This window comes from Loxodonta africana, chromosome 4 (genome assembly GCF_030014295.1).
Source record: "Loxodonta africana isolate mLoxAfr1 chromosome 4, mLoxAfr1.hap2, whole genome shotgun sequence".
Taxonomy (NCBI): domain Eukaryota; kingdom Metazoa; phylum Chordata; class Mammalia; order Proboscidea; family Elephantidae; genus Loxodonta; species Loxodonta africana.
Genome location: NC_087345.1, coordinates 115409434 through 115432405, shown reverse-complemented (window position 1 = coordinate 115432405; position 22972 = coordinate 115409434).

The following is a 22972-nucleotide window of genomic DNA, read 5'->3' as shown; positions in this document are numbered from 1 at the left end:
TCTAACCAGAGACATAAAAGACCTATACAAAGAAAACTATAAGACACTACTGCAAGAAACCAAAAGAAACCTACATGAGTGGAAAAACATACCGTGCTCATGGATAAGAAGACTCAACGTTGTAAAAACGTCATTCTACCCAAAACAATTTATAGATACAATGCAATTCCAACCCAAATTCCAAAGATATTTTTTAATGAGATGGAGAAACAAATCACCAACTTCATATGGAAGAGAAAGAGGCCCCAGATAAATAAAGCATTACTGATAAAGAACAAAGTGGGAGGCCTCACACTACCTGATTTTAGAACATATTGTACCACAGTAGTCAAAACAGCTTGGTACTGGTACAAGAACAGATACATAGACCAATGGAACAGAATTGAGAATCCAGGCATAAATCCATCCACATATGAGCAGCAGATATTTGACAAAGGCCCGAAGTCAGTTAAATGGGGAAAAGACAGCCTCTTTAACAAATGGTACTGGAATAACTGGATATCCAACTGCGAAAAAATTAAATAAGACCCATACCTCACACCATGCACAAAGACTAACTCAAAATGGATCAAAGACCTAAATATAAAAGCTAAAACGATAAAGAACATGGAAGAAAAAATAGGGACAATACTAGGAGCCATAATACATGGCATAAACAGAATATAAAACATTACTAACAATGTACAAACACCAGAAAAGAAACTAGATAATTGGGAGCTCCTAAAAATCAAACACTTATGCTCATCCAAAGACTTCGCCAAAAGAGTAAAAAGATCACCTATAGACTGGGAAAAAAAAATTTGGCTATGATAATTCCGACCAGCCTCTGATCTCTAAAATCTACATGATACCACAAAAACTCAACAAGAAAAAAACAAATAACCCAATTAAAAAAATGGGCAAAGGATATAAACAGGCACTTCACCAAAGAAGACATTCAGCCAGTTATCAGATACATGAGGAAATGCTCACAATCATTAGCCGTTAGAGAAATACAAATCAAAACTACAATGAGATACCATCTTACTCCAACAAAAAGGCTGGCATTAATCCAAAAAACACAAATGTCATAAATGTCGGAGAGGTTATGCAGAGACTGGAATATTTATACACTGCTGGTGGGCATGTAAAATGGCACAATCACCTTGTCGATCGATTTGGAGCTTCCTTAAAAAGGTAGAAATAGAACTACCATACGATCCAGCAATGCCACTCCTTGGAATATATCCTAGAGAAATAAGAGCCTTTACATGAACAGATATATGCACAGCCATGTTCATTGCAGCACTGTTTACAATAGCAAAAAGATGAAAGCAACCAAGGTGCCCATCAATGGATGAATGGATAAATAAATTATGGTATAGTCACACAATGGAATACCATACAACAATAAAGAATCCGTGGAGCATCTCATAACATGGAGGAATCTGGAAGGCATTATGCTGAGTGAAAGTAGTCATTAGGACAAATATTATAAGAAAACACTAATATAAGAACTCAAGAAATAGTTTAAACACAGAAGAAAACATTCTTTGATGGTTACGAGGGTGAGAGGGAAGGAGGAAGGTATTCACTAATTAGATAGTAGACAAGAACTATTTAGGTGAAAGGAAAGACAGCACACAGTACAGGAGAGTTCAGAACAACTGGACTAAAACCAAAAGTAAAGAAGTTTCCTGAATACAACTGAAGGCTTCAAAGGCCAGAGTAGCAGGGGTGGCGGTCTGGGGACCGTGGTTTCAGGGGACATCTAGGTCAATTGGCATAACAAAATGTATTAAGAAAACATTCTGCACCCCACTTTGGTGAGTGGCATCTGGGGTCTTAAACAATAGCAAGTGGCCATCTAAGATGTATCAATTGGTCTCAACCCACCTGGAGCAAAGGAGAATGAAGAACACCAAAGACACAAGGTAATTATGAGCCCAAAAGACAGAAAGGGCCACATAAGCCAGAGACTACATCAGCCTGAGACCAGAAGAACTAGACGGTGCCCGGCTACAACTGATGACTGCCCTGACAGGGAATACAACAGAGAATCCTTATGGAGCAGAACAGGGGGATGCTGACCTCATATTTTCATAAAAAGACCAGACTCAACGGTCTGACTGAGACTAGAAGGACCCCGGAGGTGATGGTCCCCAGACCTTCTGTTAGCCCAAGACAAGAACCATTCCCAAAGCCAACTCTTTAGATAAGGATTGGACTGGACTATAAGACAGAAAATGATACTGGTGAGGAGTGAGTTTCTTGGCTCAAGTGGACACATGAGACTATGTGGGCAGCAGCTGTATGGAGGTGAGATGAGAAGGCAGAAGGGGACAGGAGCTAGCTGAATGGACATGGGGAATACAGGATGGAGAGGAGTGTGCTCTCTCATTGGAGGGAGAGCAACTAGGAATACATAGTAATGAGTATATTTAAGTTTTTGTATGAGAGACTGACTTGATTTGTAAGCTTTCACTTAAAGCACAATTTAAAAAAAAAAATGCTAACCTCAAAATGTTGGTTGCCTAGTTTGCCATCATTTGCTGTATTCTGAAACCGTTTCTAAAAGATTGTGATTATCTGTTCCTTGATAGTTTAGTAGCCCTCGTATACAATCACCTTTGTCTGATGTCTTTTGAAGGAGGATAATATCTTTACTACTATTTTCCTTTGTTGGAAACACTGGTGGTGTAATGGTTAAGTGCTATGGCTGTTAACCAAGAGGTCAGCAGTTCGAATCAGCCAGGCGCTCCTTGGAAACTCTATGGGGCAGCTCTACTCTGTTCTATAGGGTCGCTATGAGTCGGAATCAACGCAACAAGTTTGGTTTTTTTTTTTTTACTGTAATTTGTCCATTCAAATTTTCTATGCCTTCTCTGGCCTCTCTTTTGAGATATATATATATATGTATATATATATATATATACACACATATTTTTTTATATATATACATATATAATCCCAATTTTTTTTTTAATTTTATCTAGGCTAATTTTTATTAAGAAAATTTGCTTACAATAGTCTTTTATGGTTTTTAATATCTCCGGTGTCTCAGTTATTTCTTCTTTACCGTCCTAATGTTATTTTTGCTTTCTGCTCTTGATTAATTTTACTAGGGGTTTGTCTACTTTGGCAATTGTTTTAAAGAATGGTCTTTTGGATTTGTTGATGGCCACCATTTGTTTTTGAAATTTACCTCATTATTTCTGTTTTATATTTATATTTATTTCCTCCTACTTTATCTAGATTTATTTTTTCTCCTTCTGGAAATTTCTTGAGTCGAATACTTACGTATTTTTAATCTTTCTTATTTGCTAACAAGTTTGACATATAGTGTTTCCATTATCATTCAGTTTATTTATGTTGGTAATTTCTATTTAGGTTTTCTTTTTAACCTATAAATTGTTTATAAATGTACTTTCTAGTTTCTGCCGTATTGATTCTTTGGAGTTTGTTAAGTCTTTCTTTTTGGTCAAGCACTTGATCAATATTTGTAAATGATTTTGATGGGTTGACAATACTGTACATTTTCTTTTTAGGTATAGATACCCATATCCATATATATTTTTACATACATTTATACCTTGCATATCAAGCTGATTTTTTTGCGTTATTTAATTCCATATTCATGCTTGATTTTTCTCTGATTGATCTGTTTCTGGAAATATGTGCAGGTAGTCCCCAACTTAGGACATATTTGAGTTACAATGAACTGCACTTACAGCTCTCTCTCTTTTTTTTTTTTTTGGTGCATGTTATCATTAGTAATATGTATTACATACAGTGCTGCAGCACAGAATTTGAGGATGTTCCCATTCTCAGATGCTCATTTGCAGATGTTCACAGATTGAATTTATGAAGATACTGATAATAAAAGGCAATAATGAAAACTAAAAAAAAAAAAAAAAGGTATTTGACTTATATCAGAACCAATTTACGACAAAGTTGCCGAAATTCAACCGCATCATAAGTTGGTGACTACCTGTATTGAAATACTTCGTTTTGATTTTAGAATTAATATCTTTTTAAGTTCTATTAATTTTTGTTTTCTATATTTTTGAGGATGAATTATTTGGTTCATTCACGTTCATGATTTTACAGTGTTTGAGTATGTTGTTCCTTTTAAATATTTTTGCCTTGAATTAAATTTGTGTGATATTAATCTTGTTAAATCATCATTATTTGGTTAGTATTTTTGTGTTATATTTTTTCATCTTTTTTATATTCAACATTCCTATAACATTTTAAATATACATTGCTTGAGTGGAGTAGGTTTTACCTTTTGTTGTTGTTGTCAATCAAATGAATGTTTCAATCTTTCAATAGGTCACTTTAATCTGTTTACATTTATTATAAAAAAGATAACCTTGAACTCAATTCAATAATGTTACATTTTGTTTTGTACTTACCACTTTTTCATTTGTTTATTTTTCTTCTTTTTTTGTGTGAAATTGATCTAGATTCCTCTGGTCTATATTTATCTCTACTAGTTTGCGCATTATATTCTGTTTCTATTCTTTTAAAGATCCCTGGTGGCACAGAGGTTAAGCACTCCGCTGCTAATCAAGAAGTCGGTGGTTCAAACCTACTAGGTGCTTTGCAAGGGAAAGATGTGACAGTCTGCTTCCGTAAAGATTTACAGCCTTGGAAACCCTGTAAGGCAGTTCTAGTCTGTTCTGTAGGGTTACCATAATTCGGAATCTAGTATACAGCAATGGGTTCTATTCTTCTAGTAATTTCCATTTAATTTTAACCCATAATTACATTTATATTTTCTTACCTTGAACTAAAGTTAATCAGTAACTCTAGTCTTTTCTCAAATAAGATAATAATTTGAGTCTGCATTTAATTTTGAATTAAATGGATGTACTCTTTATACATTCAATTTAATAAAAATTCCAACTATGAACTGGTACTATGTACCACGCACTATTCTAGGCATTGTGAAGTCAGCATAACAAAAAGATTTCGAGAGAAAAAAAGCCCCAAATCCCTGCCCTCATTGAGCTGTGGTCTAGTTGGGGAAAGCATTCAATAAACAAAATAAATAAGGCAAGAATATACTAGAAACTAAGTACAGTGAAAAACAGAACAGGTACAGGGAGAGAAAAGTCTACTAAGATAAAAAAAAAATAGAAGTTTATAATTTTCAGAAGCGACTAATAAGATTTGGAGGGGAGGTAATGAGATATGAGGGAAGAAGAAAAAGAATTGCAAACAGAGGGAAACGTAAATATGAAGGCTCAGAAGAAAAAGTATGTCTGCTGTGCTTTTGATACCAAAAAAGTCCAGTTTTTTTTTTAACCAATAAATTCTGATTTCCATTCTCACTATCTGTATTTGTTTTCCACTCCTTCTTGAGGTCAGTTTCCTTTTTGCAGGTATACACTCTTTACTAATAATTTCAGCAAGTTTCTAACTCATTTTATGTCAGACATTTTCATCAGCTCTACAGTCCAAAACTGTTATTGAAATTGAATCTTTAATACCATAATTTGAAAATGTTTTCCCTTTTTTCCTTTCTATTATAAAAGAATATCTAAATCTAGTCAAATTCTTCCTTCTTTTTATTTAAATTTTATGGCATGAAGAGGTTAGCTTTCATCATTGCCACAGAATAAAAGGGTTTGTGGAAAAAAGAGTTCTCAATACAAACAAAGAGTCTTATTAGAATATTTTCTTAAAAGATAATGTAATAAGCACTTTTCAATTATGGCAACACAGTTTTTAAATATATGAATCAGCCCATCTCTTGCCACTCTAAAATAATAACAACATACAACGACTGAGATTTGATTTTTAAGTAGTCTTCTAAAATGTTTCTTTGTACTTGTCTATATTTTTTACATGGCATACATGACATTTTGCATATTGATTTTACCCAGGTAATATTTCCTTTTATTATATAGTTTGTAATCATAGTTTTGTCATATAATATTCCATAATGTTGACATTCCATAATTTATATAACCATTCCCCTAGTATTAGACTTTTGGCTTGGTCTTAGTATTTTTCCTGTTAAATGCTTTAGTAACTTTAGACAAAATGCTTTTTGTTTGTTTTGTTTCTCCCTTCTGGAGAGAATGGAGCTGGATATTGATAAGAGAAAACCTGGGGATCTAGGTCTTCAGTAGGGAAAAGATTTGGGATAATATCGTAACACAGGATTAGATGTGGGAAGGAATGCTGTCAGCACCACTAAAGGAATAATTTTCTCACTCAAGTAAGGCGAAATTAAGAGAGTTAAGTACAAATGAGCATCATTAAATTTAGTAAGCCAGAATGATGACTTAAGCAATTAAGACAAATCAAGACATTATTTTAAATATAACACAGTGCATTATACAAATTCATAATATTCAAGCATACGAAAATCACTTCCTGGTATCTTTTGAATTTTGAGCACAGGATTAAGCGACCGTTTGCTGCTATTCTCTTTAAGATCATTTTTCACGAGTATTTTGTGTCTAGTCCAGAAAGTTTAGAGCAAGTGAGTCATGGATCACAACCACCCTTGGAGACCTCTTCAACCATTCCCATTTCCCAGGGCTGGAGAGTGAGCCCTTTCCTCCTCCTTGGGGCATTTTCACCTCCTCCAATTTTCTCTATTTGAGGTTTTCATTTTTAAAGTTCGATTATTTTTTTAACACTCAGAACTTTATCATGAAACAATGTAAGTCTCTTCTTCAGAAGTAGAAGATGCTTTATTTTCCCTCAATAGTCCACAAACCCAAAAAAACCAAACTCACTGCCATTGAGTTGATCCTGACTCACAGTGACCCTGTGGGACAGAGTAGAACTGCCCTATAGGTTTTCCAAGGCTGTGACCTTTACGGAAGCAGACTGCCACATTTTTCTCCAGCAGAGCAGCTGGTGTGTTCGAACATTTTGGTTAACAGTCGAACACTTTAACCACTGCGCCACAGGGCTCCCAATAGTCCATACCAGCCAAAAAAACCAAAACACATGTTAGCTTTCATTTACCTTTAATAATTCCTGTGACATACCCATCAAGAAGCCTCTACAATGTCACCATTCTGAGTGTATTAGTGAAAATGTAAGGACAACCTAAATTCTTGTTAAAGACTGACTAGGAATATTTTGTTGATGTTCTTTGCCTGAAAGGAATCTCTTTCTTTTTTGTGTGTAACTCTGCCCAGCTCTGTCCTGGAGGTTTGCCCAGTGTCTACAATCATGCATAGCAGAGACCATGGATTTTAAATAATGTTTCCCTTCATAAGGGGCTTGAGAAAACAACACCATTCCAGCAGTCCGAATGTGCTGTTAGCACAGGTAATATTAGCATTATCTGGGGAGGAAATTTGAAACTTGGTGGTCTCCTGAGTCACTCGAGTTAAAGTTTTAGCAGATTCAACGTTGAAAAGGATTTGGGAACGATTAAGGGAGTCCAGATGTACTGCCGCTCTCAAGGCCTCTGTGTTTTTGGTGACTTCTACCTTTGCACCCATGACCATGCCTCCTTCCTAGCTTCAATAAAGCAGATGTAAAGATCATTTTTAAAAAGCAGATAACCATCTGAATGAAAAAGGAGTAAGCTAAGAAAAAAATAAAGATGATTAAAACAAAGTTGACACTAGAAAATAAAAGTTAGGTTGGTACGGTAATGAAATAAAGTCAGGTAATTGAAAAGTAGTTAACACTTTTTAAATGAGGGATAAAATAAACAAAAAGAAAATCAGTAATTTGTGAAAACAGAATTTTATTCTAGGGCAAAATCAAACAAAAGATTACATCTTTTTTTAAAAAAGATATATAGTAACATGGAGCCCTGGTGGCACATTGGCTGAGAGCTCAGCTGCTAACCAAAAGATCAGCAGTTCAAATTCACCAGCCATTCCTTGGAAACCCTATGGGACAGTTCTACTCTGTCCTACAGGGTCACTATGAGTCAGAATTGACTTGTCAGCAATGGGTTTTATACAGTAACAGTAACTTAAGTATGATAAAAAGTCAAAGAAAAAAAGTAAAATTACAAACTGCAAGATTGAGAACAAATTGAGTAGTAAAGTATTTAAAAAAACAAGCGTATGTTCTTTTAAAAATTGTCCAGATATGCCTGAAAGAACAAAGCATCCATTCAAACTGAGCACCCCCACCTGCCACCACCACTTTGTCATTTCCCTTCACTGCCACCAACCTTCAGATTACATTTGAAAGTAAACAGGGTGAGAGCAGAAAAGTCAAGTCCCTATTAGGGTGGCCCTCAGGTGACAAACTACATGTCATGGCCAAGCAAGATTTGCCATTGAGCATGTCAGTGCTGACTTCCTTGCCCCCATCTTCTTTCACCATTTTGAATTTCTAGGAATACAGTGAGCTTCTAGGATTGGAGGTTTGCAAAGGGGCCCTCAGGAATGACTTAGTGTCTGGAGCATATCTCAGATCCTGAAAAGGTGCCCTTGAGCTGGCTGAAGGCCTGAATTAGTCCTGCAGTCCCACCCCAGCCCCTATTGTGTTCAGGTAAAGACAGCAGAGCTCCAGTGCCCTCTTCCGAGCCCACCAGCCCTTCCCCCAGCCCTTCCTTTTCAAAGAAACAAGCAATCTAAATAACTGATCCCCCAAAAAAGCCTCAGAACAATTCCCCTCCCCCTCCCCCTTCCCCAATTGCTGTCCCCAGAAATCCTGGAGCCATCACAATTTCCACTGGAGCAGTGGGGAGAGGCCCCGGAAAGGCACAAATGTGGTGGCAGTGGCAAGGCCAAGTCAGAGGACCACAGCCCATCAGTGCAGAGTCAGAGGCTGGGCAGAGCTAGGCCCCTTCAGTACTTGAAGAGGTCACATTTTCAGGACACCAGGGAGAGGCAACAGCAGGAGTGACAGTATACATACTTACGTCTTGGTAAGCCTGTGGAGAAAGTAAACAGTAGCCATGTGAATTTATTCATGAGTATACGTGAGACACCCCCCTAGGATGCAGAGAAATAAATGGGAGAGGACGCAGTACAGAGCCTTGAGTACCTGTCATAAGGGGAGGAAGATAAGAAAGAATTAGAGAAATACTCCTATGTGTCCCATTTTTACCTAGAGTCTGCTGTGGCTAGGGATTATATACAAAGGCATAAAGAAGGTAACTAAAAATGACAGTAGCCTGAAATCTGCAACTGAGATGAAGTCTGATATAAATTGAACATCCTGTATTAGTTCCTTAGCCCTCAGTTCTCTAACTCTCCTTAAGATCTTATCTTTCCCCTACCAGTCCACAAAAGAAAAAGGAACGTCATACTTATGGCTAACTTGGAAAAAAAAAAAAAAAAAAAAAACTTGGAGACGGTCCAAAAGATCATAACAAAAATGATCAGGACTGTGAAAAGAACAATTAGAAATGTTAAAGGAATCTGAGTGATGTGTCCTTGAGAGTAGAGAAAGTAAGGATGCCCTCACAATAGGTTCAGATGTTTCCTTTTTAGTCCTGAATTAGAGTTTTCGGTAAGATAAAGAGGGTCAAGAGTCAGGATGTAAAGGAATGTTAATGGGATTTGGGGGTGTTATAGAGGGTGGCTCTTCCTAGCAAGAGTGAAATAATCAAAGCGTCGATAGCAAAAAAAAAAAAAAAAAAAAAGTGTATGTACTGCAATTAATCTTTTTTTATTTTTCTTTTTATTAAAACCCTACATTTAATTTAGGGAGGCTGGGTGATGCGATGGGTTAAGAGCTTGGCTGCTAACCAAAATGTCAGTTGTTCAAACTCACCAGCAGCTCCATGGGAGAAAAGCCATGGTGTTTTGCTCCCATAAAGATTACATAGCCTAGGAAACTCTGTGGGGCAGTTCTACTCAGTCCTACAAGGTTGCTAGGAGTCAAAATCTACTCTGAGGCACCTGACAACATATTTAATTTAGAAAGTAGTTTACATAGGATCTGAAACTTGGGGAGTTATACTGCTACTAAGGCATTAAGTAGGAAACCTGGTGGTCCAGTGGTTAAGCACTCAGCTGCTAACCAAAAGACTGGTGATTTGAACTCACCAGCTGCTCCAGTGGGAGAGAGATGTGGCAGTCTGCTTCCGGAGAGATTTACAGCCTTGGAAACCCTATGGGGGCAGTTCTACTCTGTCCTATAGAGTTGCTATGAGTTAGAACGGACTCGGCAGCAATGGGCTTGATTTTTATGGTTTAAGACATTATATAAGGGCATGAATGATTTCTGTTTTTGGAGTCATGAGAGGTGCTATAGAGAAAGATCTAGAACAAGTATGAAGGCAATCCCTGGGACAAAGCAAAGAAGAAATATATTACTAACCTTATTCCAGAGAAAATCATTTGAAATATGTAGGAAAATATATGAATATAATATCTGGAAAATAAAAAGAATTCCTGAACTTACATAAAGTTCAGGAGCCTGGGGCTTGGCAAGCCTGTCTAACTTCTTTTTAATATAAAAGAGAAAGACTCGGTCATAGAATGTTCTTCCTTAGGCAGTTATATATTTCACATGCCTGTTAGGCAGCCGTCAGTGTCAGTAATGACACTGTGAAACTGGAAATCTTAAAAAAAAAAAGAGTTCTGTTTACATTGATTTAAAAAAAGAAAAAACTACTAACCAAGTGAAAGAAGCACGATAATGAGAAAATATATGAGTAGTGAACCAAACACACAGTTCTTTATCATCCTTGAATTTTCTCAAGAAAATTCTGATAAAAACAAAGTGACTCTGAATTGATGGTAGAAGACAGATAATATCAGATTTGAGTCAAAAGGAGATGACTTATTCATCCTCCTGGTTCTTTATAATAATGAATGCTAGTTCACTAATAGAGATTTACAGTCACACCTCATCTTTTCAAGTTGTCTTACACATAGCGCTGGGCAAGAAAGTGATATCAAATGACAGGCCTGGAAGAGCAGACCTCAGTCAAGTCCTGGCCTCCCATGCAAGTGAATTTCTGCATTAGACCAGTTTGTCCCTCCCAGTTTGAAAGCTCTCCATTGTCACAATTCTAAAATCTCCTCAGTACTGCATTCCTATTTTAAGAGTTCTACCTTTAGTCTAACTGAAGTGTTTATTTACACAAATCACATTTTTTCTTGATTAGATACACACTGGTCTTTAATTTCCTCTTTTCCCAGGTGAAACAGTGCCATTTCCTTTAATCTTTCTTCAGAGTCCCAGGTCTTATCTGGGCCACTTCAACGTTTATAGGACTTCATGGTTTTTAAGGAAATGTTGTTGTTGTTGTTGTTATGTGTTTTAGAGTTGATTCTGACTCATAGCCACCCTATAGGACAGAGTAGAACTGCCCCATAGAATTTCCAAGTAGCAGCTGGTAGATTCCAACTGCTGACCTTCTGGTTAGCAGCTGAGCTTTTAACCACTGCACCACCAGGGCTCCTTAAGAAAACTTTGGCTTTAACAAAGCTGTGACATTGTATTACTCAAGGGCCCAGGGCAACATTAATAAGACAGATTGCTTCCTACTACTATACATTTGCGTTTTGTTTATTTAAGAATGCTACATGGCTAGTTAAAGTTGGACTGTCTCAAAATTGACTGCATGATATTCACGATGGTTGATTAATAGATTGGGTTATATGAGACAAGTTCTCCCTTTTAAAAGTAAAAATCCACATTAGCACAACGCACAGAATACTGAAAATAAATAGAAATGAATTCATGAGATATACTCGTATATACGTACACAGAAACAAAGCATTCATTAAATGCACAAATTAACTCCCATAAAAAAATGGAAAAAGAAGCAAAATGAATACATTTTCTCCTTTCCTTTTGTGGTTTTTATATCCTTTTCTTCTCACTTCAGACCATCTCTCCCCTCAGATTTTGTGGACGACCACTGAAGCACTGAAGTAGTGAAATTCAGGTCAGAGCACACATCCAGGAGCTGCTTTTCTTCCTCACCTCCACCACCCTGAAGTAGAACAGCAAATGAGCAGTAGCTCATTCACCTAGCTTCAAGGTAGAACACAAAGATATGCTCTAGATGTATTCAAGCAGTCCCTGGGTGGTGCAAACAGTTGACATGCTCACTGCTAATCAAAAGGTTGGATGTTCAAGTCCACACAGAGATGCCTCAAAACAAAGCCCTGGTGATCTAAAAAAAAGATCTACTTCCAAAAAATCAGCCCTTGAAAACCCTGTAGAGCACGGTTCTACTCTGACCCATACGGGGTCGCCATGAGTCGGAATTGATTTGATGGCAACTGCTTATTTTAGAGATATGTTCACGTTACGGTATAATAAAATCCCGAAGCAAGCAATACAAGGATAAGCTTTAATGTTGTCTCAAGTGTCATCCCGTTATGGAACATCCGTACATCTCTTCCCTCCACCCCAAGGCTTCAGTCCATGCCCTCCACTTGGCCAATGTCAGTTAGTCCGCTGCTTCCCTTCACACAATGGTTGACGCTGTAAGTCTATGATCCCCACATCTGGTATTCTCCCCCCAACCCCTTTGCCAAAAATCACATCACTTATCCAGTGCCTTTACCTAAAGACCTCGTAAATCTTTACCTCCATAATCAGACTTTTTTCTCATTAAATAAAAATGAGGCCTTTCTCAATTAATGACATAGAATAACTCTTTATATCACAACCGATCACACATTATAGCCATGAATTTTTCTTTACTGTTTCCTTTCCGCTTTAATTTCAACATATAATCTTACAGTAGCTTGTTACCAGTTTTCTCGGCCTATTGTCATCTGTTTTCAATTGTAAACTTTAAAGAGCAGCAGGGAGCGTGTCTGTGAACTGCTCTGTATAGTATCCAGCACAGCACTACACAGAGGTCAATGCCGACTGGATGTTCAGTAATGACAGTGTCCAGGAGGCTCTGTCTTCCCAGTTCCCTCTCTTATTGAACTGTCCACCAGTGAAAGAGCATTTAGCAAGATTTCTTTGTTAGAGTTTAATCAGAATGCCACAGTACTGTTTCCACTCTTTGTGCCATGCCCGATAGCGGCCTTGGCATTTGAGTGAGGGGCAAAGGAGAGGGCAGGCCAATGTTTCCCGTTAGGGAATAACAGAGAAGGTTTAGGACATGGTGTGTTATTGGTATGGAGTTGTGGTTCTATGTGAATCACACCAAACTCTCCTCTGAAAATGCTCGCTTGCTTTCTTTCTCTCTCTCTTTCTATCTTTGTTCTTTCCTTCTCTGGATTTATTCAGCTTTGAACAGTTGCAATGGAGAAGATTTTATCTCACCAAAGACATAATTACACGGTGAATGTGAGAAATAATGATTTGGTACAAGTTTCTATAGAAAATGTATTTTGCATTGTTATTTCAGCTACCTGTTCTTCACCTTACCTTGAAAGAAAACCCTTTCAAAAAAGCATTTGGCTTTTTATCATCTATCTGTTTAGCCATCGCTCCTGGTATATGCATATGTAGTTAACAGAAACAACCCATTTTTGTTTCTCTTGAAGATATCTAAGTAAAGTTTCAAGTAGCCAATTAGCTTTTTGACCTAAGCTTTGTTGGCTGCAGAAAGCCTGAATCCCAGGAACATTTGGTTCTCAAGGCATTTGGATCTCGTAAGAAAGACTCAGTGCCAGCACCAATCAGAATGGCTGCCAGTTGTTATTCTTCTTCACAACTGGCGGCCATTTCCAGCACTGTTACGGAGCCGTGATCAATCTCTGCACCTGTCTATCAGAGGATGTTCATAGAGCGAACGGCGTGGGCTGCATCTGCAGACACTACACACAAATGAAGGGGAAAAAGGGGAGGGAGACTGTTAGCCCCACAAGTATGTATTGTGAGAAAGCTGACAGGAGAGAAAAAATGTAGGAAAATATGCAACAGCTACGTATATGTCAAGTTATAAAATTACAATAAAAGAAGAAAATAACAGTCAGTATTGTGATGATTATTGTTGGAAGGCAAAATTTCCATTCCAAACATGAATTGTCATCCTTAATTTAACCCTTGAACAGGTTATCTCAATATTTCATAGTATTCCAATGATATATATGTATATTTTTTGCGATGATATTTCCAAGCTTCTTATTAAGGCAGAGAATCTTATATTTATATATCCTATATCCTCTGCTGCTAGAATCCTCCCAGGCCCAGAGTTATTTGTTAGTATGTAAGAACTTGACATGTTAATTGTTTTCTGTGGATCTGTCTTTCTTGTAAATACATTATAAGCTTCTTTTTACAAAGAGAAGACTGAGTAATCATTTTGATAATTAATAAAAAAGATTGCAAGATGCCTTTAGACAGGAATTTATAAAGTGGTGATTATATGTACTTGTTCTTTATGTTTGGGAATATTATAACTCTTGAGACCTAGAACAGGAAATTCTAAATAAAATATCAGCTTTACATAAAAGGTATTGCTTACTTTTATCTTTGCAAACACATATATTTGTGTATTTGATATATTTAGATGTGAGGAAGAGTGCACATGATCCCCGAAGCCCTTTAATTCTATGCGGAAAGCCAGGTTCACGCTGCATGAAATTTCTGTTTAATTGCCCTGCGATGAACTTGGCCCCTCAGTGCTTCCCTCTCAGTGAGCTTAGAATGCTTTCCATACTCAATCAATGAAGTTAACAGTTTAATGTCCCTTCTCTTATTTCATAATGCTGTTTTATAAGCATTCTTTTCCACTTCTGTGTTCAATAAAATTCACTTGAATAAATAGATTTGTGCTAGTCTAAAATTGGGAAGACGGAAAACGTGACTTCTAAAACGTAAATCTGAGAAGATATCCGATACAGTTGAAAAACCAAACAGTCTGAAAAAAAGACGAAAGACACAGAAACGTTTCGGATTTAAGAAAACATTAAAAATAATCCGCATCTGCCTTCTCACAATACCAGTTAAATCCCAGTGCCATCGAGTCGATTCCAGTTAGATCAAGCAATAAGCATTTTGAAAAAAAAAAAAAAAGTAATATACGTATATAAATATATGTAGAAAAAATACAAATTTCTTGATATCAGGACACTATGGATTTTTTACAGGGAAAAGGAGAGTGCAGGGGAAAAAAATTCTCGAACTCTTGAAAACCGTATGTAAAAACTGCATACAGAAATATTATTTGATTTAATGCACTAAATCCATAGACTCTAAAAAACTAAGTTCAAATATAAACATTATTCTCAAGTAAGCCTTTGGCTCAGTTCTTCGTTTCATAAAATTTGCTCCCAAAAATGTGGTAAGTTTTGTGTCTTCCAAGGTTAAACTATGTATTATTTCTATAATAACAATGGTTGCTGTCATCTTGTCTATTCCAGCCTAATGCAAATTGAGGCAGAATGTTTCTTCCTAGAGCCTAACCACCTCTAGAATTTTCTGATATTTTAAATGAAAAAGTAACCAAGATTTAGGGCTTAGGATAAGAGTAGATGAATAAAATAGTATTGAGAATTTCATCAGTAGGCTTCAATCAAAGATAGTCCCTTTTTTCTAGAACACTGGACTCAGCCTTTGGTCATATAGAAAAAGAATCAGAGGGAAAAGTAAAAGGTAATCTACATTAGATATCATTTTAAGTGGTAAATATTCAATATTTCTGTTTTGGGATGATTCAGTCTTTTAATCTGAATGGCATCATGCAATTCATTTGCTGTCCTTTAAACGCTTTAAGCCAATATCCTGACTCACTGATGTAGTCTTCTTCCACCATGTTCCTGTCAGTAAGGGAGAGAGCAGGGGAAGCCTTTGAGTTATTTGGTGAGGTAGTGAAGTTGGTCTTCAGTGCCCTCCATCACTCCTGTGCACATACTTCCCTCATAGTGCTCTCCCCTATAGTTCCCTTCTTGGCCAGGCCAGTGATCCAGATTTTACTCTTCCTCAGTAAGAGCTCCCACATCAAAACTTGCCAGTTTCATGTCTCAATCCTTTAGGATCATACTGGAAAACAGAACTAACCTGATACATTAACTGGATTGAAAATTGCAGTAGTTCAAAATGGCTTGTTCTGATGCTCTTCCCAGGTGACCTGTCCATCATAATAATAGCAGAATGAGTACCATGGGGATTGTAAACATGATGGCAGGACAAGTAAAAAGGTATTTTAGGGCAAAAGATTTAGTGCCCATGAAATCAAAACAATAAAGAGGGCTGTTCTTCCAGAAAGTCACATTTTGTACATAGATGCTGGGGCTTAAGACTTGCCAGTCCACACCAGCTTCTCTCTATTGCTTTTGCTGCTATGCTAATTCCTTAGAAAGCGGCAACAGTGGAGTTGGCTGTGACCTTACAGCTCCTAGAGTCCGAAGCTTGAGATTCCTCCAGCATTTATCCATGATCTAAAACATTAACGTGTAATTCTCTTCATGCCCTCTGCTTGGCTTTGAATCGAATCCCATAAGCATGAGCTTCTACCTTCCTGCTTTTCCCCCTCTGAACACTTTAGTTTCATTTTCCTCACCTGACCGTTAGAAACTGCCTGGCTGGCAATTGTCCCCAGAGGTTTGCTAAAAAGTTAAGGATGAAAGAGCAGATTTATTTTTAGACTTCTGTATGCCTTTAATGAGAAAAATGGAGTTTTGTAGAACATCAGCGCTCCATATCCTGACAGCAAGGAAGCATACCTCCATATGGCACCAAATCCCTATCGCAAGCAGAACTCTAGAATATGAGATAAGGGTTAGAAGAGACAGTCATTTTACTGTAATGTTACTCATCATTATTTTCTTGCTGGAGTTGAGAAGTGACAAAACCCAAAAACCCATTGCCATCGAATCAATTCCAACTCATAGAGACCCTATAGGACAGAGTAGAACTGCCCCATAGAGTTTCCAAGGAGTGTCTGTGGATTTGAACTGCTGATCTTTTGGTTAGCAGCCATAGTTCTTAACTACTACACCACCAGGTTTTCCATGAGAAGTGACAAGTGGAGATAAATCCACAAAATATACTTTTGTGGAGACAGCATAATTGCTTTCAAGCCAAGTCAGTTTCTGCAATGACTCTAACATGTCTGTACCTCAATATCAGTGAAATGTGAGATTACCAAATTGTCATTTATTATAAAATAAGCTTGATGCATAAGGAGTTAATTTTCAATCTGGAAAGTGCAAAGGAGAGAGGTCCCAATTAAATCCATCATTTTTTCACTAAGTTCAGTGTTACATTAATTTCACAAAGTAGGTATTCTATTGATATTTAGTGATCTATACTATGAGTTTTACGTATGCTAACTCATTTAATAAAAAATAACCCCATGATAAATCGGGAGCAGGTGCTTTCTATTAAAGGATTATAAAAAATCATAATCCAAATGTAAAATGGTTGGAGAAAGTTTCAGAATAGAAAGAAATTAAAGAGTAAACTAAAAATTATGAATCAAGTTTTCGAATCCTCTTACTCTCTGGCTTTAAAAACATCTGGTAACTCTTCTCTCTTACAGAATGTAATCAAATGTCTTACCTAATTAAACATCTCTCCACAATCTAATCCCATCATTTGGCATTCAACTCAAAAGCTGCCTCTCCTATAAAGCCTTTCTAGGTTCTCCCAGAGAATGAATTTTCTCTGCTCTGCCTGGTATATAGCTACTTTCATTGAAGTAATATATCTTTTACAATGCTTTTATAATACTCTGGCTTGTATTACAGCATTTTGTATTGTCTCCATTTTTTTAGTGCTATTTATTTATTTTTCTTTATGTGTAGCAACTAACACATACAAAATGGCCAAGAAGTGTTTGTTGACCAATGGCAATTTGAAAATGAATAGATGTAAAGCATTTTCAAAGATATGAGTATATAAAAATTGAGCTATTGTCTCTGTTAATGGTCTACAGACTTTGGATTACTCCAGTGAAAATGATATACATTTCAAACCTCTTTTGGGGGAAGGCTCTTTAGACATTTAAGAATGGAACCGATTTCAATTCAACAACGCTTTTTTTTTTTTTTACTTTTTGATAACGATATTAACGAGAAAGGAAATAGTCATATGTCAGCCAAAAACATTAGGAAATAATAATAATAGTCAACCAGAAAAACCTACAAACTGTCTCGTAAACTTTCAATTACCTATAAAAATGTGGGCAGACTATAGTAATAGAGAAACATCTGAATGAAGTTAAAGGAGAAAATTGTAGAAAAGACACTTAGATAGGATCACTGCAGAAAGAAAATGACAGGGAGGAGCCTCTGCTGTGTCATGTTTCTCCTTGTATCTTGGGAGTTCATGTTTTGAACAAGAGTGGTTTCTACAATAATCATTGAAACAGTTACTAACTATTGAGCCCCTGCTGTGTGGCAAGTCGTGCTAGATTTTGAAATCACTGAACGGTTTGGCTCCGAGGAAGATGTTATTTGGGTTTCATGAAAGATATAGCATGGGCATAGGGTTTACTGAAACCAATTCTGTGATCAGAATCACTTTTTACATTAAGGACTTCTAAACTAAATACAGCTGCATTTAGCAAGCACCAATATGTAATAAAGTTTCATTGATATTAAGAGGACAAAGAGAGCAAGTGTGAGAATGAGCTCTTGGATAATTTTTATGTGACACCTAATACCAAAACATTCTCTTAATTTTTTACTATGAGTCTCTTTTCCAATCAAAACACTACACAGTTATTAAAATATTTAAATTGCCTGATTTTGGCATGGCCTTTTCCCCATTTCTTTGGCTGCTTTTTACTTACATAAAGTAAGTGCCTTCATTTTTACTTACATAAAACAAGGATAATACCTGCCAAGCTACACTTTAGAGTTGTAGTACGGACCAAACAAATGTATTTATGAAAATATTCTTTGAAGAGTAACAAATTTAAAAAGCACATGAAAAATTATTTTGTTGTAATTATGATTTGTTATTCAAAGATACTAATGACCCCAAAAAAGAGCAAGAGAATGAAGCGAGAGATATAAATTAGAAAAATCATTCAATTTCACTTTGTCTAGAAATAACATTATAAAGTAGGTGAAATATAATGTCCACAGGTCTTATGGATTAGAAAAATGAGCTTCATCCTGCCTCTAAATTATGAATCACACTGTTTAAATACGTATTAAATTATTTGGAGAGGGACAAAAAAAAAAAAAACAGCCTTTACTTTATGGCCCCTTAATTTAGTTGGGCTTCCCATTATGTATGGGAACTAATATGAAGTTTAGATGAATTCCAGAAAAAAAGCCGTATCCTATCCATCTTTGAAGGAAATGGTAGAGACATAAAATGAGGACGGTTTTGATTTGCCAGAGGAAATTAACCTTGGGTTGAAGAAAACATTGACTGTGTTTATACATCACCAGAACAGGCTGCTGAATTAAAACAAAACAAAACAGGTAAACCAGCTATTTAGCATTGTTTGAGGGCACTCAACAACAACAAAGAAAAACAAAAAGAAACTCAATTAGTTGGATTGATTAGCTGCTTTATTTCATTTAGTTTTTTTAATTTAGTCAGATAGACAGGGTTGCATGAATTGAATGAACTTGCCTTAAAAGGAAAGCACACTTTGTGTAGCTGAGGGCTATCGTCAGAGGCTCTCACCTCAGGATAATATGCGATTTAACTCTGCAGGGAACGTTAACTAGCTGGATCAGTGAAATATTGAAAAAGCAATACTATTGCTAACCGCAGATGGAAAGAAAAACGAGGAATTGCCTGAGAATTATCTTCAATAAATAAATAAGAAAAAATAAAAGGACATCATTTAAGATGAAGTATCATAAAATTTTGTGGGAATCCGTGATCCTCCTCCTTGCAGAGCAGTTTTTATGTTAATCTTTATATTTAGTGCAGTTCAAAAAACCAAAACCCATTGCCACTGAGTCGATTCTGACTCATGGCGACCCTATAGGACAGAGTAGAACTGCCCCATAGAGTTTTCAAGGAGCGCCTGGTGGATTCGAGCTGACAGCGTTTTGGTTAACAGCTGTAGCTCCTAACCACTACACCATCAGGGTTTCCACAGTTTAAAAAAAAGGGGGGGGGGAGGTTAATAATCTATCATGAACTGAAAACAACTGATACTATCTCTTTTCCATTAGAAGGGTTTTATTAATTTTTTTAACTTATGTTTCTATTTAGCAAGGTAATAAGTGCATGAGGATTAGATAATATCTATAAGTGTTTTGAGCGCATCCAATATAACATGAATATAGTTACAAGATACGTTATATACACCAAATGAAATGTATACATTCAGGCAATAGAACAATTTGTCTCCTAAGACTTTTTTTTTTTTTTAATTTTAACCTCATAGTTCCTATTATCTAATTTATCCTGCCGAGCTACAGTGAGTGTAATTCAGAAAAATTGAAATGAATTTTGAAAATGGTGCCCACATCTATCCTGATGATTTAAGGAAGCTTGCTTATCCCTCCTTTCATGCAGGATTATCTTTAACATTTTCCAGGGAACCCAAGTGCATCTAGGCAGTAGCTCCCTAAATCTTTTGCTTTACAAAATAACCAGCCAGAGTTCTTGGGCTAGGCTACGAGAGAAGCAGAGACATTAGGATCCTCGAAGGCACTAATTGATTTAGCAGCAGTTTAAAACAATGTTGAGCATTGTCAGAGATGCTCCTTTGAGGTACTAAATCAAGTTTCCCAAGATGGATTGCATGCTAACCACATACTATCTAAAAATCTCAAGGGCTGTTTATTGTTCTGCAATTTATGATCGCCTTGTTAGAGGATTACACATCAGCTTCCCTCGAGTCTAGGAAGAAACGGAGACAAATAGCATGCAAACTATATTGAACAATTCATTATATTATGCTGTAGAAACCGAAGCACAGTGTGGAGATAACCCTTTTATGCATGCTGCCTTATTGAACAGTAATCACTCTGTAATGCTTTAGATATTTAAATCATATTTATAATAACACATATTAATGTAACATCCCTCATAAAGTTCTCAAGGCATTTTATGGGGCATATAAACCATGGAAAAATACAAAATTTTAAAATGCAGATATACCTACCCTGGGGTCTTTGAGGCAACCTAATGAGGAATATATACAAAATCCCAGGCTGACAGTTTAACTATTTAAATAGCATATAGAATAACTCAAACACATTTTAAGATATTGCTGGTTACAAACTCATTCTTTATCTAAATATTTGGCCAGGTTGTGTAAGTGCTTATTTTCAGTTTATTGTTATGGGTAGGAAGAAAGAGGGATTAAAAATGTTTAGGACATTTTCAATCAAAGCTTTCAAGTTCACATGCCTAAACCAATCACTAATTTGCATTGTTAGAGCGCTGGGGCTAATTTGAAGGCAAATAAAGGCATTTATTTTGGTGGCATGGGTCGCATCTTCAGTTCCAAAAGATAATTCAATAATTAGTTGTTGACTGATAAATTCATTTATCCTCAAGGAAATGAAGTGGGGAGTCTTGGTGTTTCAGGGGGATACTCTATCCTTTTCACAAGATGGGAAATGGCCCTAGATCTAAATTGATCTAGTTGCTTCGCTTTAATTTTTCTTTTTTGTTTTAAGGCAGTGTTGCATTTAGGCAGCATCACTAGAGGGGTTGTTCTGCAGTCCTAAATATTCATTTGGCAAGGACATCACCATTTAAATGGCCACAATATATAACTATTAAAAAAGTTCAGAATCAACCTCACTACGTTTTTAATGCAGTATTTAATGCCCTAGGTTATTTTTTTCCCAGCGTTTTGCCATTCATAACATTAAAAGCAGAAATAATGTGAGTTAAAGAATATTCTATTCTCATTTATAGTTAACCTGCTTTCATATGAATGACACATAGAATATTTCATTTTCTAAAACTTAACATGTTCAAAAGTCAGATGGAGGAAAGAAAATAAGAACAGAACCTTCCAATTATGGGCCAGTCATACCATTAGTAGTCATGCCACCAAGTGCAGCCTTTCACTTCTCTTTATTTCACGTGGTTTGATTCCATTGTGTACAGGTTTTATTCAGAGGCTAGGAACGCATCAAGTGTTCTAAAAAGAAATAGAAAAAATGCAGGATAACCAACTCCCAAGTTGTTCAGTAGTTGTTCCGGGGTCAGAAACCTTTCTTGACATCATCTGCAACACATTAATACTACTTAGAATGTTTCACATGAAGGACACATTATAGTGCAGATAAATGGTTTCCTTTTTGTTGGGAAAGAATGGAACCCAGAAGGAATCAGTTATCAACACTGACATTCAATTGTTTAGATATAATAAATTTTTTTCAGTGGTATCCTGCAGACTGTCTGGGTTTGTGTTCTTAATTTTTAAGGAAGGCGTTAACTCCAGAAGTCAGCTCACTAGTATTATCACTCTCTAAGTTAAGTTTTTTTTTTTTTTAAGTTAAGATGCATACAAACCTCTTTTTATGAAAAGAGGCCATTCTGGCAATTCAACTTGCCTAACTGTAAAATGAATAGAATAAATAAATAGTAGATCTGCTGTTTGAACCAGAACCCTTTATCTTCAATTTTCTTAAGATCTGAATTCAAGTCTTTGGAGTCAAAGCATACATAAAATGACGAGAAAGATTAAAACTACTCTCAGAAGTCCTATGCATTGACTGATCGGAATTCACTTAGGTTCATCATTTTTATACAACCCCTTGGAATAACTGCCAATTGCATTTATTGGGATTCATTTCATCAACTATTTATTGAGGATCTGCTAGATGCCGGGTTCTGTACTAGGTATGGGGAATTCAACAGTGAACGCAGAACCCGTGACTACATGGAACTTCGAATCTAAGCACTTTCAATTTCCAGAGAGTTTGAAACTTTATATATCCAAAGTAATTTTATGCCTGTTTGATTCAGTAAATCAGCAATAGGAGCCTGACATGTGCTTTCTTATTTAATACAATTAATCAACCTCCCTCATGAACTCCCAACTGAGAACACTTCAAACAAAGTTACTTGAATTAAAGAGAGTGACATTTCATTAAGTATTTGTGCTATGTATAAGGGTGTTAGATGTCTTTTGAAAGTTCTATGGAAGTTTCTCTGATGGGTTTTGGGAGCTCTGACTTCTTCCCACTGCCAGCGTTGCTGTTACCTTTTTAAAGATTCCCCCCAACTTTCACTAAAG